Source organism: Corvus brachyrhynchos, unplaced genomic scaffold (genome assembly GCF_000691975.1).
Source record: "Corvus brachyrhynchos isolate BGI_N302 unplaced genomic scaffold, ASM69197v1 scaffold200, whole genome shotgun sequence".
In the NCBI taxonomy this organism is placed as follows: Eukaryota; Metazoa; Chordata; class Aves; order Passeriformes; family Corvidae; genus Corvus; species Corvus brachyrhynchos.
The window spans coordinates 5,477,464-5,487,490 of NW_008236184.1; the positions used below are offsets into that span (position 1 = coordinate 5,477,464).

The following is a 10,027-nucleotide window of genomic DNA, read 5'->3' on the forward strand; positions in this document are numbered from 1 at the left end:
TCCCTCCTCTTCTACTTCATTAGCGGTGCGGGGAAGTTATCGCACCACCTTTGAACATCCCAGCAGGAGTCACCCCACATGATTCCTGCCGGAGCCCTGGCGCTGCTTCCTGGCGCTCTGCACGGCTGCATCCATGGATGCCGCTCTGGGAATGCCTTGCTGAGGGGACAAGGCACCAGACAATGAGGAGAAGTTATTTATTTGCCCTGTTTTCCCAGTTTCCTGGGATTTGTCACTACACTGCACTCCAGCTGCCTAATTGGGAAGGGTGGGAAAAGCTACTGCGGGCTTGGAGGAACCTTGTGAGGAATATCCTGCAGGTACCACGGTCTGAAAAGAGTTCATACCCTTGAACTGGCACTTGTTCCGGACTGTCACAGAAACCCTTTTGTTTTCCAATGAAAACAGCTCCGGAGCCAAATTCCTACCTGTCTCTTGCAGGGTGTGTCTCTGCCACATCACAGAGTAGGGTTTTGCTCGAGGTAAACCTGTCCTGGGTTTAGGGTAGGTCAAGGGTGGCTTAGGCGTGCTAAGGACAAGGGGAACACCAAAGATTTGCGTTGACAAATCTTCCTCCCGGAGCCCGGGGCGGGGGGATGTGACGGGTTTCACTTTCCCGTGCATTTAACGGAGCTGGTGGGGTTGCGAAAGCGGAGCCTCAGCGTTTGCTGCTGCTCCCGATGAGGGAGGGGAAGGGGAAGAGCTTCTTATCTCCCCCTCGAGCCCTTATCTGAGCCTGCCAGCTGGGTGACGTTGGGACAGGGGAGGGGCAGGATGAGGGGAGGACAGACAACATCTCCTACAAGGAAATAAAACTGTGAGAGAAGGGGGTTTCTGCACCCAAAACACCTCTTGTGTCACCCAAAACACCTCTTGTGTCACCCCCTGCTGCAGATCCGGGGCTCAGGGGGAGAAGGGAGCAGCGCTCCCCGGCCTGGAGAACAACAAGGACCAGGCTGTGCCCGTGGTCCTCAGCAGGCCAGGGTGGCACCTGCAGCATCACCCCCGGCTCGTGGCCCTCGGGCTCTGCAGCAGCACAGGAATATCTCCAAAGAAAAACTCTCCCTGGATTTGCCCTTGCCAACACCACAAACCACCCTTGACACAGCGTTTGTGCCCCAAATATTGAGCCTGGAGAAAAGCAGGCTCCTGGTAGAGCCTAAAGATGCTCCAGGAGAGCTGGAGAGGGACTTGGAGGGACAGGACACAGGCAATGGCTTCCCACTGCCAGAGGGCAGGGATGGATGGGGTATTGGGAAGGAATTGCTCCCTCGAGGATGGGGAGCAGCTGGAATGGAATTCCCAGAGCAGCTGTGGCTGCCCCTGGTTCCCTGGAAGTGTCCAAGGCCAGGCTGGATAGGGCTTGGAGCAGCCTGGGATAGGGAAAGGTGTCCCTGCCCATGGCAGGGGTGGCACTGGATGAGCTTTCAGGTCCCTCCAGCCCCAATCATTCCAGAATTCCATGATAATTCTGGCTTCAACCTGATCAGCATTACTTTAGGGCAGCATGATTTAAGGTTCGATACCTCAGACAGAGCCACCACCCAAGTTACAAAAACAAATCATCTGCGATTCCTAATACGTTTGGAAAAAAAAAAGAAGAAAAAAACCAGGCAGAAATGCGTTGACAGAATTTCCTTCAGAACCTCTGCTACATGAAAATGAACACCAAAGCTTTTAATTTAGCTGAGATTTCACTCCGAAGAGAAAGACGTACAATTTGTTCAGGACGAGTTGACAGATGGGAAAATTAAGTCCTCCGTTATTGTTCCATTTGCTGGATGCAAAAAATACTTAACACTTGCAGAGGGCTTGGAGGATGGGAAGAGCTCTGAAATATCAGCTGTCTGGACAAAAATTAGAGACAGAAGTGTCTGGGGCCGATCCTGGGAGATGCCACATGCTTCCAGCTACTCCAGAAATCAGCTTTTTCCTGAGCATTCCTCAGCCATCTCCCTGTGGGGAAGCAAAGGAATAAATGGGTGAATTTAGTATTAGACCTAAAAAGCAGAATTACACAAGATCCTTTCAGTTTGATGTCTCCACCCAGCAAACTCTTTCAAAACAGTAAGTTCTCTCTTTCAGTCAAATTTTCCTTTTTTTTATTTTTTCAAGTTGGAAGCCTTTAGCTAAAATATCTTTCTTTTCTCTGCTAATAAAGAAAGTCTGTTCGCACTGTTTTTCCCTTTCCCATTGAAGATGTCCTGCAGTTTTCCCCCATCTGGGGACCCGAATTCTTTAAAATGATACCAAGAAATAATTGGCACCTCTCGGCCAAATCGCTGCGGAGCGACGGCGCGGCCGGTCCCGCGCTCACATCTGGGCTGTCTCCAGCGATGAATTATGGATTAATGGCACAGACTGGGGCAGACTGGAGGCCGAATTCCCTTCTGGGAAGCAGGGTTATGATGGAGCTGTGGTACCAGGGATGTTCCCATACGCCACAGTCAAAACCAGCTACAAAATGATGGCCAGGAAGGGGGTTTGAAACAAAAAAACACCCAACCCGCAGCAATATCAATTATTCCGTGCATCACCTCGTGGTTTAAAGCCCTGGGTCTGGTTTGAGGTGCTCCGAGCCGAGGACAGCCCGTGCTCAGGACGCCGTGTTCCAATACAAAGAGAGGGAATTGCTGGTGGTTAATTGGAGCTGTTCCTCTTTATCAGCCAGGCAGGCACAGCCCGTTCGTTCTGCTCCCCTGGCGGCCGGGGAGGGGCCTCTTATCGGCCCTGCAGCTTCACAGAGGCTTGGGAAAAGCCACGTTCCTGGTGGCCAGCACCTCTCCTGAGGAGCTACCCGTCCAGGAAAACTCCAGGGATGGGGAAGGACTGGATACAGCCAGGGTTATTCCCTTGCTGATGTCCTGCATTTAGAGTTCGTCCCAAACCTTTAGGTTTTGCAGAAGGCATCATGGAATCATTACGGCTGGAAAATCCCTCCGAGACCGAGTCCAATCGCCAACCCAGCCCTGCCAAGCCGCCACTAAACCGCGCCCCCAAGTGCCGCGTGTGCGCAGCGGTACCCTAGAGGGACAGTGGCTCAGCAGGATGCCGGGTTGCCATCGTTCCCTCGGGATCCATCCCAGGAGCACATCGGCCTTGCCTGGCTCGGAAGGAAAGTCTCACTGAAGGTAACAAGGAGCACTTGAGGGCTCAACCCTCAATCCAGCCACCTCCAGCTTCCTTTAGGTGAAACCCCACTTGCGCTTTTAGCCTTTTTCCTGTTCTTTCAACCATTTCTTTGCCCACGGACATTTCCTTTGAGGGGAAATAAAAAAGAAAATCCCCAATTTAAACCCAGCCTATTGTTTTCACGGAACTGAGCTGCAGCAGGACCTCAGAACGTGGTTGTGATTTGCCACATCTGTTATTTTTATGCATTGTTTTCGTGCCAAGAGTTGCATGAAAGGTGTTATATAACCCCTCCGTATCACAGAATCCGGCACGTTGCCACAGTCAGGAGCCCACGTGAGCATTTCAGCCACAATCCTGCCCGGGGGTTTTATGTTTCTGAACATCTTTTAGCCCAGCCAGGCAGAGACATGAAGATCAAGTGCAGCTGTGGTTTCCTCCTTTCACAAGCAGACTCTGCTGTTGTTTCCTGATGGACAAGTTGATGGAATCATGGAATCATGGAGCTGTTTGAATTGGAGGGATCTTAAGGATCATCCCATTCCATGGGCAGGGACACCTTCCCCTATCCCAGGCTGCTCCAAGCCCCAGTGTCCAACCTGGCCTTGGACACTCCCAGCGATCCAAGGGCAGCCACAGCTGCTCTGGGAATTCCATCCCAGCCACTCCCCACCCTCCCAGGAAGCAATTCCTTCCCAACATCCCATCTAAATCTTCTCTCAGGAGGTTTCACACTCTCCAGTTATTCTGCAAGGTCCTTGGAATCTTCATGAGGATTCGCAAAGTTCCGTGAGATTTGGTTGCCTTCTAGACCAGCAGAGGATACAGAAAATGGTGATGGTTGGACTCTGGGATTTTGGAGGTCTGTTCCAACCTTGATGATTCTGTCAGGTGTTCACCTCAGAAGTTTGGCAAAAGGGTTCTCCACTTCCAGCATTTTCTGGCACAAGCTCAGCTAATAAAGCAAATCCAGTGGGCAGGAACCTTCAGAGGCTCGTGGGTTCTCCTTCTGAACATCTTCCAGTTCTGATCACTCACAGTCTTCACTGCGTTGATGTAAATCAACTCAAAGATGGTCTAAAGCCAACACAGGTGCATCATCTTCCATGTCTCCTACCTGTAATGTTCTGCCTTCCTCCTACAGGTTAGACCCTCCCAACATGGCCCTTCCACCTCCCTGTGACCAAAATCCCAAATCTCAAAGGCACAGGATGTGCCAAAAATTGAGCCAGCAGGGCAGAAGACTGGCCCGGCTGAATGAGGAGCTTTCACTGGAATTAAAGGGGGGAAAAAAGCATTTATGACCTTGGAAGATGGGGCAGGGAACTCGGGAAGAGTGCAAGGATCTTGTTGGGTCACGTCGAGAGAAGCGAGGAAGGTGGAAGCTCAGCTGGAGCTCGATCACTGTTGTGAACGACAATAAAAAGCGTTGTTATAGATCACACCAACAGCGAGAGGGCCAAGGAAAATCTCCCTCCTCGACTGGATGCGGAGGGAATGCTCCCAAGGGTGAGGGAAAGGCTGAGGGGCTTCACTGCCTTCTTTGCCTCAGGCTTCAGCAGAAGGACCTGGTGTCCTTCCCAACCAGTCGCTGGGCTGGGAGACAGGAATGGGGAGAACAGACCTGGAATCCGGGAGGAGTCAGTCAGGGACCTGCTGAGCCACTCATCAGTCTGTGGGTGGATGGGATTCATCCAGAGGCTCTGGGGGAGCTCCCCAAGCCCCTCTCCATCGTCTGTGCTCAGCCCTGGCTCACAGGGAGGTCGCAGCCAATGGAGGTGCCAGGGTGGCACTCACCCACAGGAAGGGCCAGGAGGAGGATCTGGGGAATTCCAGGCCTGTCAGCCTGACCTCGGTACCAGGGAAGGAACACGGGGAAGAATTTCTGCATGGAAAGGGTTGTGCCCCAAATGATGCACATCGGGTTGAAGCAAGAATTATCATGGAATCACAGAATGGTTGGGGTTGGAAGAGACCTCCAAGTTCATCCCATTCCACTCCTGCCATGGGCAGGGACACTTTCTGCTGTCCCAGGCTGCTCCAACCCAGCCTTGGACACTGTGAGGGATCCAGGGGCAGCCACAGCTTCTCTGGGAATTCCATCGCAGCCCCTCCCCACACTCCCAGCGGGGAATTCCTTCCCAGTATCCCATCCATCCCTGCCCTCTGGCACTGGGAAGCCATTCCCTGTGTCCTGTCCCTCCGTCCCTTGTCCCCAGTCCCTCTCCAGCTCTCCTGGAGCCCCTTTAGGCCCTGGAAGGGGCTCTAAGATATTCCCAGAACCTTCTCTTCTGCAGGTGAACATTCCCAGCTCTCCCAGCCTGTCTGAAGAACCCTGCAGGGGAGACTCATCCACCTGGGAGCAGGGACAAGCGGGAGTTTGGTTGTGGCAGAGCTTTGCTGTGCAAGGAGCAGATTTCCTGGGACACACTCCACAGTTCTGCCACAGGTGAGACACCGAGAATTTTGGAAATTTCCAGCCTGGCACTGCTTTGAATGAAAGGCTCCATCTCGTTCTCCTGGGTCAGATATTCTGCGTGCAGTTTCTAATTTGGACCACAGCTCTGGAAAACTTGATTAGAGCTGTGAAAACGGAATTTTTATTAGGGAGAGCGGAGCTCTTGCCAAGGTTTATTTTTCAAGGGAGTAAGACCTAATCCTAGAAGTAGTTCCAGGGCTGTGCTAGTCTGGATGCCCTTGCACTGGTTTATGGCAATTACGCAGCCAGAGCTGGACGCACCGGTGATGTTTGCTTTGGACAAGTTGCTGCAGATGGTAACCAGCTCCAACTGTACTCCTCAACGTGGAGCAGGCATCACTGGAAATCCATTTTCTCCCAGGTTTCTCCTTTTTTCCCCCCCTTTTCTCTTTCATTTTTACACAATAAGCATGTTCCCAAATCCATCCTACCTGAAAACAACAAAGCATTTGAAGTGGGGAGCAGAGTAACGGCCCCGTGTTCAGACATAATCCCCACACAGACACATCTGCCAGCTTCCAAAGCCCAAATTCCCGCAAAATCCAGCAAAACCCCCCTGTTCAGGTGGATACCTTCCAGGGAATAGCACATCGGTTTCCTCCAGGGAGCCCACAAAGGTTATGGCGTGGAGTGACCCTCTGGAGGGAGCTTTCCGTCCGTGCCGGGTCCAGGCTGAGCGAAGCCATAAATCCAGGAATGTGTGGGAAAAGAGCAAATTAAAATGTGCTAGACTTGGCAGGGCCCTTTGTGAGCGAAGAGCTTGGGGAAGGTGACATTAATGGCCCTACCAGCTGAAGGCTGCTCTCAGTCCCGGAGCCAGGGGAGCACAAGGAGCACCACAGGATTCCCAAAAAAGTGCTCCTGTCCTCTCCCAAAAGGGTTTTCCTTGGGGGCAAGAGTTCTGCAGCACTTCCCGCCTGTGCCAGGGGATCAGGGAGGGAATTCTGCCCCTCACCTGGAGGAGTGTCCGGTGTCCTGGGACAAGAGGGACGTGGAGCTCCTGGAGCAAGCCCAGTGGGTGACTGCAAAGATGGGGGGGACTGGAGCATCCCCCTTATGAGGACAGGATGAGGGAGATGGAGCTGCTCAGCCTGGAGCAGAGAGCTCCAAAATAACATCAAATATCAGATCTCCAAAATGAGAAGATCTGAACAATCCCTCCAAAACGAGCAGATCCCACAACTTCATTAAGAGTCAGAAAGGAGATCAAAGGCAAGGATTGTCAGCTTTTAAGGGGGAAAAAAAACCTGGGAAAATGTGGTTTAAGTTTCCAAGAGAGCCACGGAGTTCACTTTGTGAAAATAAAAGTGGTTCTGTAAGCACGGCAGAGCCGCCCTGCGCACTCCTTTCTCTCACCACACAGCAACACACAAAAAGTCGTGTTTGCACCCAAAATTCAATCAATTTAATCCAACCCACATCTCCTCACACGTGGACACGCCTGTTCACACACACCTCCTTGCTGTCCTGTTCAGACTTGTCCCTAAAACACTGGATTCCCACCCAAAGGACACCAGCCAGAAGCATCACTTCTCAAATTCAATGGGTTTCCCCAAAAAAATGGAGATAAGGCAGGAGGAACCTCCAGCCAGGCAAGGACTAAACACATCCCTTGTCCCCAGCCAGAGCCTAAAATAGCTGGGATTTTTCCCAAGAAAGAGCTTTTTGGGTTTGCGGGCAGCCAACAGCTCATGGCACATTTTGGTCACCACTGAACCCTCCAGGTCCACGTCAGCCCCCTGGACAAACACATCCATGGTGGGCAGCTCCAGGGAATCTGCCAGCATCCCTGTGTCACCACGGCATCATCCCCAAAGGGCCACAGCAGTGCTGGGACTGGGAAAAAGCAACTGGGACTCCCAAAGTCTGGGAGAGGAGAAGGATCCCGAGCGGGTGGTGCAGAATGTTTGGGAGAGGACACCCTGGGAAGGTGATGGGGCAAATCCCGCCGGAATGCATTCCCGGGGGCCAAGAGGATGGTGGCTGGGAACAGACAGTGCAGCTTCCCCGGGAACAAATCGTTCCTGGAGGCCCTCTGGGATGAAAGAGGAAATCAGGGGGTTTATTTACCTTGGCTTCAGCAAGGCTTTTGGCACAGCTTCCATCGGATCCTCGTGGCCAAACCGGTGAGCTAGGGAGCGGATTGGGAACGAGCAGGAGAACTGGCCAGGCTGCCGGGCTGTGGCCAGGGCACAAAGTCCAGCTGGCACCCAGGGAGCAGTGCCATCCCTCAGGATCAATACTGTCCTTACTGGCCACCCGGCTGATGGGACACCGGGACTGGGAAGAGCAGTCGGTGCTGGCGAGGACGGGACCATTCAGAGGGACTGGGACAGGCTGGAGAAGGGACAGGGACCTGGGGAGGGCAGATGGCGCGTCCTGCCCCAGGCTGGGATCAGCCCACGCGCCAGGAGCCGCCTGTGCTTCCCCTCCGGCTCAGCCTCGCGTTCCCGAGGGGCACTTTTGGCAGTTTCCATGGAAGTAGCACAAAACCTCCGTTCAAACCCGGACAAACTCCGGAGAGGAGCGCTGAGCTGAGCGACGCTGCGACCGCCACCTCCTGGCGTCTGCATGGAATCGGGGATTGGGGTGGGAAGGACCTTACAGAGCATCCAGTGCCACCCCTGCCATGGGCGGGGACACCTTCCGCTACCCCAGGCTGCTCCAAGCCCCGTCCAGCCTGGCCTTGGACACTCCCAGGGATCCAGGGGCAGCCACAGCTTCTCTGGGCCCCCTGTGCCAGGGCCTCCCCACCCTCACAGGGAGCAATTCCTTCCCAGTACCCCATCTAAAACTCATCGCACAGGGAACAGCAGAGGTTTGGCACATTCCCACCCAATCCCATCCATTCCCACCCCCTGCCTAAACCTGGCACTTGGCATCGCTGCTGGAGACCCTCCTGAGCGCATCCCCGGTCCCAAACCACCCACAGCCTGGGGAATCCCCTCCTGCGAGGAAAGCCCCTGCAGTTCGATCCCAGCACCCGCGTGACGGCCCAAAGCACTTCCCGAAGGGAGAAAATCGCTCCTGGGATTTTTCCGGGGAGGTCTCTGGTGTCTGCAGCCCCCGAAGTGGGAGCTGCTCTGCAGAGGGGACTTCCAGCTCGGGCCATGTGGCAGCAGGACCCGTTCTGTCACCGAGAGCCACCGCGTCTGCTCCCAGCAACTGAGAGGGAAGCAGCATATGGGGACAAGCCCTGGCCAGGCTGGAGGTCTGTGAGCAGCTCCTCGGAGCTGCTCTGCCACTGGCCTGAAAGAGCAACTCCATCAGCTACAGCGAGCAGACCTTCTGCTTCCCCCAATTCTAAATTCATCACAGGCTCAAACACAGACACTCCAGGCTTCTTCCTGCTTTAATTATTTAAAAATCCTGACTCTGGCTGTTTATTTTCAGGGGCTATTATCGCGTTCAACTATTTTGAGCCTAAAAAAAAAAAAAAAGAATAAAATATTTGAAGCCTTTCCCTCACTCTGACGGTGAAGTTTAATTCACTCTAATTATTTCATATTACTTAGACTGTAATAGTTTCATAATTTCTAGTATATTAAGCACTTAATACGTTGTGTCATTTCAAGTCGCATATTAAATTCTGCAAAGCACATTTTAATGAGCGCTAAGTAGTGGGGAAATATTAATACAATGCAATGGTTCATTTTTGTGCCCTCGTGGGGAAGCACCACCGGGGCAGGTGGGCACAGCAGGGGCTGGATGAATTGTGGGCTGGAGAGGCACCCAGGCCAGCTCCTCTGGGCCACCTCCGTGCGGTGCCAGCAACGACCCAGAGAGGCACAGCGGAAAATGCAAAGGAAAAGCTTCAGCTTCTCCTCTACAAACTCCAAAAAAGCCCAACTGTTTCATTCCCTCAAGTGAGCACCTCTCAGCTTGCAGACCCTTCATCCACCTCCCTGGGTCTCACATCCCCTCCGTGTCCCGGCAAGAGGATCCTTCCCCTGCGCTCACGTGCACGGAGGTGCCCCCAGCCCTGCAGCTCCCATTCGGGATGGTGTCACACACAGGATGTCTCGTGCAGGATGTCTGTGTTCGAAGGAGAGAATCCCAGAATGGCTTGGAAGAGACCCTAAGGCTCCTCTCATTCCACCACCTGCCATAGGCAGGGAACCTTCCACTGTCCCAGGGTGCTCCAAGCCCCGTCCAACCTGGCCTGGAACATTTCAGGGACAGGGCAAAGAAGCCTTGAGAACTTTCTCTGAGACTCACAAAAACAAGAACCCACAAACCTCATCTGGGTTTCCGCCCCAAGGGTTTTTTAACCTTCATCCCACCCAACCGTGTCCACCTGCCCTGGCTGGGAAGGGCTTCCTCACCCTCGGGCGGTGGGTGGAGGATGCTGCTCCTCCTGCTCCTGCATCCCGAGGTCGGGAATTGGAGGGAGAAGGGGGCAGCTGCAGCTCCGGC

General features: G+C 53.6%; 2 long non-coding RNA genes across 3 annotated transcripts in view; both read right to left on the reverse strand.

Moving 5' to 3' along the window:
* The window catches only part of LOC108447709, an 8,406-nt gene extending 7,759 nt beyond the window's left edge, over nt 1-647 (reverse strand). For both annotated transcript variants that reach the window (XR_001863386.1, XR_001863384.1), the window contains exon 1: nt 429-647. This is a non-coding gene — a long non-coding RNA (uncharacterized LOC108447709). The remainder of the gene's footprint in view (nt 1-428) is intronic.
* A 1,005-nt stretch (nt 648-1,652) lies between these two features.
* LOC108447713 lies at nt 1,653-8,149 on the reverse strand. Its single transcript, XR_001863387.1, has 3 exons — nt 7,682-8,149; nt 6,184-6,283; nt 1,653-1,956 (listed from the first exon to the last, which is right to left on the reverse strand). It is a non-coding gene; the product is annotated as an uncharacterized LOC108447713 (long non-coding RNA).
* Between the last annotated feature and the right edge of the window lie 1,878 nt (nt 8,150-10,027).